We start from the raw sequence: 8,075 nt of genomic DNA on the forward strand, positions 1-8,075 counted from the left end.
CCAGGAGTGCGAGGCTGAGGGGGCTCCGCCGCCGCCGCCGCCGCCGCCGCCGCCCCCGGTGCTGGCCAGCATGTCCTGAGTGCGGACCGCTCTGGGCGGCCGCTCGAGGAGAGGCCGGGGGGAGCCCCCCGTCCCCCAGAGCGCAGTGCCCGAGGACATGCTGGCTCCGACCGGGAAAGAGACTCTCGAGGAGGMCTCGGGCGTGCCGCAGCATGTGAAGGCTGTTGTGAAGAGGGCGGTAGGGATTCGCTGCCCTCGCTGTCTCCCCGGCGAGGTTACAAAGAAACTGGCTCAACTCCCTGCTGCAGGACTATAGGTTAGGGATTAAGATAAAATTTTTCAGCTAGTAGAGAAAATGCTGCTTAATAAGGCCAGAGAATCCCCTTCTTTGAGGAATTCTCGTGACAGTGTAGGCAAACTGTTGCTGCTCATGTGCTCGTTTTCTCCGATTTGCCTTTGTGGGGATCTCGGGACCTTCCTAGCTCCGTGTTTCTGTGATCCAGTGTCTTGCATATCTTTCTCTGGTTGTGTGCACCCTAGCATCAGTTAGTCTTGTGAGGCTGTAACGCAGACCTTTGGTTCTCATGGTGGTGTGCTGAGATGGCCWGTAGGCGGTATGGTGTGGAAGTGCTGGTAGTCCTGGTGGTGTCGCCAAATCTGCTTTACCAAACTGAAAACAGGCTTAGGCAGATTTTTTTTTTTTTTTCCAGTGTGTAGTGTTTCCTCTCATACCTTTCACTCTCCCCATTTTTATGAAACATATCTGGTGGAGTTTATACAACTGTGATTCTCTGTGAAGTTCACTAAGATATTTTAATGATCTGCTATTTTTGTCAGGAAACTAGCTGACATTTAATAAGATATCTTAGGGAATCATGCTTCTAGAGCTATTTACATTGTATTTAATCTTTGTTATTTCAGAATGCATATACTCAATGCTTTCAATGTTTCTGACATACATCACCATTGTAAAATACCAGTTAGTATGCTTTGCTAACCAAGCAGACTAGCCTGCATAGCTATTGCCTCCAGAATTATGACAAAGTAGTCAAATTTCAAATGGAAAACACCCGCTTCACCTGTCACTCTTCTATCTGGAAGAACATGTTCCAAGTACAGGGTACTTGTGACATGTAAAAGGAGAAAACTTTGTTAAACCAGTGGCATCACCTAACTTACGTGAAAGAATTAGGCCTTCAGTTCAACGGCTGTTGATATGGTGGTGGTTCACAGCTGTGCTGTAGATACKAACTTCCTAGCAAGACATACAACTCTATGTAACATAAATCTTCTAATTATCTCAAGGTTATGGCCACAGAGTATGTCATTGTCTGTACCTAGCTTATAGGTTAAGGGAACCTGGTGGTGATTAAACATCTGCAAACATAATCCAGTGTTACCTATTTTCTGCTGATATGGAGCACAGTTGTGCCTGCTCTCTAGAAAGAATGCTGAATTTCTGCAGAATTCAGTCTTTAATTTCTTCAAAAGGGAAGGATTCTAGCCCATACAATAATCTGTAATAATCATCTAGTTACCAACTTCATAAAATATTTATTGAAAATTCTGAGAAAGTCATATCTTTGAAATTTGTTGTAGAGACTTAAGTAAATACATGTTTATGTTTCTGGTAGGCTGAATGGTAACAGCTATGAGCTGCCTTTCATGAAGTGCTCATGGTGATCTTAGTCCAGTTCACAATAGACCAATGAATACATCATAACTGACTGGAATCAGTTAKAACTTCTCTTGGCAGAAGTACCCAGGTCAAAAATGAACACTGGATTGGTCAATTGTTTGTAAAATAACCATATGAGTTTAGAAAGCTTCCATGTGTTCACTGCAGGAACCCCAAGGCTGTTTTGTGTCAAAAACATGAAAGCACTTGTTTTACCTGATACGGTACAATGAAGTGCACTGACAGACCACTATGAAGTATTGATCTGACTTCCGATATGAGTGATATTCCCATACAAACATACAAAGAAATGGCTCTTGTTTTTTTTTCTTAGGTTCTCCCCACATGCTCATTTTTGTTTCCCTTCTCTAAGACCTCAAGCCTGTCTGGGACTGATTACAAAAGATAATGGTATTTAAAAAGCCCTGTTGTTTAATACAAAAGCATCCCTGTTTTTCTTCAGTCAAGCATGGCATCTGTTTCAGATCCATGAGATAATTCTCCATGTTAATAAAAATTATTTTTATAACTTTCATTTATAATTATTTATAAAACAGAAGAACAAACTGAGTTTAATTCTTGGTGGTTTTATCCATAATGTTATGTGCTTCCTGCTTGGTGAAGTGGGTGTGGATTAAAWGTAAGCGTTATGAGGCGATGCTTCAATCTTAATTACTGACTAACCTTCTTCTATTAATACAGTAGGAAACACTTCATGATATGCTTGATTTAAATAGGCTGTTTTGTTTAAGGAATCTGAGCTATACATGAGTTAACCAGGTACTAATTAATTTATGGCCTAGTCAGTCAACTGTCTGCTATTTTTGCCGTAACAAAGTACAGGTAAATTAATTTTGAATGTACATTTTGTATGAGTTGGTAACAGACAGTGCCTATTTTTACATTGCAGAGCCTCATACTAAAGCACTATGAATTTTTAAGGATATTTACAAAGAGATATGAGCAGACTTGTCCTCACTATTCAGCTTAAGAAAAAATCCTGTAAAACTGTTCATTTTGGTTTGCATAAGGGAAGAGGGATCTTCTATCTTAGAAGTACTGTATCCAGAAAGGTCAGTCAAATTAAATGGACAAATGTAAGTTACCATTAAGTCTTGCCTATTTATAACATCTTATATTTTCCTAATGTTCTGGAAGCTGTTCTTAAAACATGCTCAATAAACAGAAACAATTAGATTGAAGACCTAACTATCCTTTGTCTGCTGTAATAGCATGCGTCAAGAATCTTGAGTGTGTGGAGTTAAATAATGACCTGTTTATGGAGAATTACAACAAAATCAGTTGCTTATCATATTTCTGAATAACACAGTCAACCCTTCTCTCCCTGATGTAATGTTGTTAATCCATCGTGGGAAGGGAGATCACCTGCTGCAAGCTATTTTAAGTAGCTTTTGCCCAAGAAACAGATATGACTTTTGAAGGTAGCTCTTCTTCCCTTCACCTTATCAAAAAGATTGTTGAAGARTTAGCATTGCTTTTGATGCCCTTGTCAATGGAAATAATTGGTGCAGGGAGAAAAGGAAAATAGAGATATGTGAAAGTATGCAAATACTTCCATAAATGGAAAGAAGGTGACCTTCAGCTGGGCCCAAGTCTATTTTAATTCTTACTGTTCTTTAATGTGCCTGTATTTGGTGGTTTACCACAGATTAAGGGCCTAAAAAATCAACAGGAAAACTGCYCCAGTTTTAGGTTCACAATACTGAGCTACCGGCTTTTTACTAATACACACTGTTAAGGTGTGGTGCACTGAAATGACTGAAATGGTTGTGATAGTATTCAGGATATGAGGAGGTAGCAGCCTATTGCTCTCTATGCACAAATTAAATGATGTGCATAAAATCTTCCTTTTTTAATAAAACTAGGAGAATGGAGGGTTTTTGACCAAAACATGAAGATTCACTCTGCTTTTTGTTGTATTAATATCCTGTATATATAAATCAAACTTCATGGTTGTCAGTAGGCGTTTGAAAAAAGTGACCAACTTCATATGAGCTTTTGAAGMATAGTGTAAGATTTGGGGATTTCCCCAAACCAACAATACAACCAAAAAAATGCCCATGAATATTAGAAGAAAATATCACCAGTATACATATCTATACATTCTGAATTGGTCTATGCAAAAAATAAAATATATCTGCAAATTTCCACTTTTTATTTATGCTTTCAGATAGATTAGTTGATGGGTTGTTGTAATGTTGTGTCCACCTGCATGCACAATATGTGTAATATTATAAAAGCAAGAATAGCAGAATGAAACACAGACGTGATATTGAGCTGAAATGCTTTTGTTTAAATTGAAATACTGTGTGTAGCAGAGCACAGAAGATCTCAAAGGTGAAAAAGAGCAGAGGCTCTTGGAAAAGTACCAARTGCTCTCTAATGGTTAGAGAGGATTGGCATACCTAGAGATACACAACCAAAAACAAATTCTTCAGTGTGTATGTAGAGACAAGTATTGGCTTTCAAATGGGGGAATGATTATTTTTTAGAGTCAACRAGAGCTAGAAGTCATGTTTATTGTCTGGAACTGACTGGATTTGTTCAGTACATGAGGCCATAGAACAGGCAAGGCAGATCTAACTACTACAGGTTAAGATTTAATAGGAAACAATGAGTAACCATGTGGTAATTACAAACAGAGAAAAGAACTTTTAGTCTATTACAGGCTTCTGATCTGTCTCTTCCAAAGTGCTGTGTATTTCATCTAAAATCACCTACTCAAAGAGAATCATAGCTCTGAGCATGTTCCAGTATTCTGCTTTCAGTCAATATGGGTTTCTTTGGAGTGACTGCAGCTTCTGTTTGCTTTGAGAATTTGTTTGAATGCARTGGGGATTCAGACAGTTCTATGCTGAGACCAGTTTTGTCTGTTTGTACATGAATCAACTTTGTCTCCATCCTGTGAAAATAAAACAGTGATAGCACTTGTTTGTTAACAAATTTTCTAGAGCTCCTTGGTGGAGGTGTAAGCAGGCTTCCAAGAAATAAGGGAAAAAAGAAAGGTTTATTCTGAGCCCTGCAGTAGTTCTTACAGGGCTTATCCTGATTTCTGTTTCAACATATATGTAAACTGACTAACTAGTCAGTGGATCCTGTCTCTTAGTTAATAACTATATTAGGGAAAATGTGGCCTATTTAATATTTCTCTATACCAAAGATTGTAATCATATATATTTAATTCTAACAGAAATGTGTTATTCCTTTCCCTAGAAATCTTTCCACWATGGATTAATAACTGGCGGTGGTTGTTATTTTAGTTTTAAAAAAGTAAGAGCAGGAAAGGTATTGATCAGTTTCTCAACGATAATAAATTTGCATAGTCTCATTGAAATCACAGTGGGTCTCTTCCTGCTTACATTTAATTACCATTCAGATATTTTGAAGAGTTTTTTGTTATTTTTCTTCTTCCTGCTCCCACGAGGAATAACCATCAAATCTTAAAATCTTTAATGATTATTGTAGTTACGTGCTCCCATCCTGGAAGTCTTACTGGACTACTTACRTACTAGTCAATGTTGAAAAATCGGTCATAAACATGCAACTGGAAGCAGGGAAGGCTCTCTCTTTACAAGCTTATGCCCCTCTGTCTGTGCTATGCACTCATTATGCTTATACCTTGAGGAGAAATAGTTATATAAACATAAAAGATCTTTTTTTTTGCTTATGTTGCTGAACACCTCCTTCGCCTTTCCTTGTCTTGCTCTTTCACAGTGTTTGTGGGTTGACATGTATTTGTTGCTTTTTTATAAGTGCTTGGATCATCCTGCTAAGCATGCACCAGTGACAGAATTCCCTACAAGTATTGAAATTTGAGACTTAATATTGTGTGGAACCAGCCCTGCTCCACAAGTCTGAATTACTGTGTCTTTTAATTTCAGGAAAGAGGGACTGGCTCCTTGTCAAACTTGCATTTAGTAACAACAATATAATTTACTATTGCCTTTCTTTTTTTTTTTCCTTAAGCCATGCAGATTTATGGCTTTCTCTACTAACTAAAAAGTAAATTGATTCCAAATTTCAGGTACCTGTCAAACTTTACTTGAAATTTTGTACAGTTTTGTGAAATTTAAAAAATATCTGTTACATTAATGTTATAGCATCAAGTAAACCATTTAGAATTGTATTCTGGGTGGTTTTAAGTATATCTTTACAAAGGATTCCATGGATAAACTATTTGCTTTTACACACAGTAATCTGTTTCAAAATAGAAACAGAACTAGGACAAGTTCTTACATCTGTCTTATACAAGTAAATTCCATTAGAATCAGTGACAATTCTTAGGCAAATAAGAATAGCTTATGAATGTAAATGAGAATATTGGCTTGCAAGTACATTTATATACCAGAGCCAAGTTTCCTAAAGATAAGGTTCTAAACTTGTGCTCTGTAGAAATAAATACTAAATGTGGAATCACTTCATCTGTAAGAAAACTTAGGTTTAATAGGCCCAGACCTTCAACTCCCATAAATACATGTTTAGATAGAAAAAAATAGGAGCTCTGTGCAGAAAAATGTCTTGGGTAAAATAACTAAGATAAAGGTTTTATTCTGATTTGTGTTGGGGATTCATTTATCTGTTATCTTTGATGACATTCACAGTGTGAAAAGGTAATGGATTTCAGTAACTATCCAAGTATTTGTATTAGCCATACTGATAGCACTCTTAAAAAAAAAAAAAAAAAAAAAAAGTGAAATGGCATTTTTTTCCAGTCTTAAATTATTTGGATCTAATGCTGTGTTCTTTTTCCTCAGGAGAGAAGTCTCATCGTTCTAATTGACTTTTTCTTTCTTTTTTTTTTCTTTTTTTTCCCCTCAAGTGCCAGGACACATGCAGAGCTGTTCAAAAATATTCTTTTTTGAACCAACTTCTTAAGTAAACTAACTTTGACTCCAGCTTTGAAAAATGTGGTATATTTTTATCTGTATTCACTTCAATTGCTCTTTACTTGCCTGCCTTAGACTATTTTTGTCTGCAACTGAGTCATATTTCAGTTTATTCCATCTCCTCTGCTAATGCCCTGACAATGCTTTAGACTGAGTTATGCATTCAGAACTGTTCTATGAACAGAACTTTACAGAAAACTTGTAGCTGTGATCTTTATTGGTTTAGAGTATTTTCTTTTCATAATGGTCCAGTATTACTGCCACTGTGAAATGAGACTATTCCTACTCCATTGCCAATACACTGCTGAATCCCTGCATTCTGCACTCTGCATTCCTTTTATTCAAGAGTAAGGAACTAAGGCAGRAGAGGGAGGGATCTCCTTCCAAATGTATGTGTTTTGATTGTAACCAAACCCAACAGGTTTACAAATTCTAGGGAGCATAATTAATGTTGAAATGTTGGAGAAAGACCAAGTGAACAGCATAAAATAAAGAGAACTGGTTACATCCCTTATCTACTCCTATCCATTCATGTTAATATGGGRGGGTATTAAGAAAAGGTAATTGGCATTTATGCATAAGTGACATGATAATGAGCTAACCAATCTGTTGAAATATTTTAAATTGATTTTTTTTTTAACTGAGAATTAGCTTGCCTAACCATGGAGATCCCTATAGTGTTTGGGAGGCTGACAGAAACGTTAACCGTAATAATTGGTAGAAATGAGATTTGGACTGGATTTCTGTTTAACAACCTTTGCTGAAGGGCTGCTGTTTCTTTAGACATTTTAAGAACTGYCAGTATAAGAATTTGACCTTGAAATTCTTAAAGTTTGCTTTGAGTAAAACTCCATCTTAAACATACARTAAAAAGGAGGTACTGCTTGTTTCTACAGATGAAGTGACAGAGAGGGAAGTTAGGTTGCCTACTTCCAGAAGTCACTGGTTATATTTTTGAGTGGCTCAAAAGCAGGCATGGAGGTTAATTTATCATAATGTTTAATTGCACAGTGTTTCACATGCTTTGTTTTGATATTGCTAATATGAAGTACTATTTTGCAAAGATATGGGAGGGAAAGAAAAGAAAATGAAGCCTTTGACATCACTAACCTCCTGAGTCTTCTTTCTTGCTTCAGTGCCCTGAGTRGTGGAGATCTATGAGGTTCATCTGCAGCTGTGTGTATTCAGCTTTACTAAATAGCAGCTGCAAAAGTCTCACTGAGTTGGTGGGGAGAGCACCAAGGAAACGCAGACAACGCGGACAGCGCTGCCCGCCGGGAGGGGAGCGCTACAGGAAGGCCTCAGGCAAGGTTCATTCACGCCCGTGTCGTACAGCTCCTACTGCCACATGCTCCCCCGGAGCAGCCCGCGGCCTCCCCCACTGCCCGTCCCTCACCTCCCGCGGGGCTCCGGCCGCGCCCGGCCCCGCTCTGCAGTCTCCTGCGGCGCCGCCGGGCCGCGGACGCGAGCGGCGGCGCGGCCGTGCCTGC

General features: G+C 38.3%; 1 protein-coding gene and 1 long non-coding RNA gene across 6 annotated transcripts in view; one reads left to right on the top strand and one right to left on the bottom strand.

Moving 5' to 3' along the window:
* Positions 1-108: 108 nt before the first annotated feature.
* AGTPBP1 (ATP/GTP binding carboxypeptidase 1) overlaps positions 109-8,075 on the top strand; it is a 75,373-nt gene continuing 67,406 nt past the window's right edge. For 2 of the 5 annotated variants that reach the window (XR_014896840.1, XM_085313153.1), the window contains exon 1: positions 110-316. The gene's annotated coding sequence lies outside the window, so the exon portion shown is untranslated. Of the gene's footprint in view, positions 317-8,075 lie in introns of all 5 variants that reach the window. The other 3 variants (XM_085313146.1, XM_085313132.1, XM_085313122.1) reach the window with 3 other exon arrangements.
* On the bottom strand, positions 4,200-7,999 carry LOC146601049 (uncharacterized). Its single transcript, XR_014896857.1, has 2 exons — positions 7,696-7,999; positions 4,200-4,601 (listed from the first exon to the last, which is right to left on the bottom strand). It is a non-coding gene; the product is annotated as an uncharacterized LOC146601049 (long non-coding RNA).

This window comes from Rhea americana, unplaced genomic scaffold (genome assembly GCF_003343005.1).
Source record: "Rhea americana isolate MKP2758 unplaced genomic scaffold, rheAme1 scaffold_11, whole genome shotgun sequence".
Taxonomy (NCBI): domain Eukaryota; kingdom Metazoa; phylum Chordata; class Aves; order Rheiformes; family Rheidae; genus Rhea; species Rhea americana.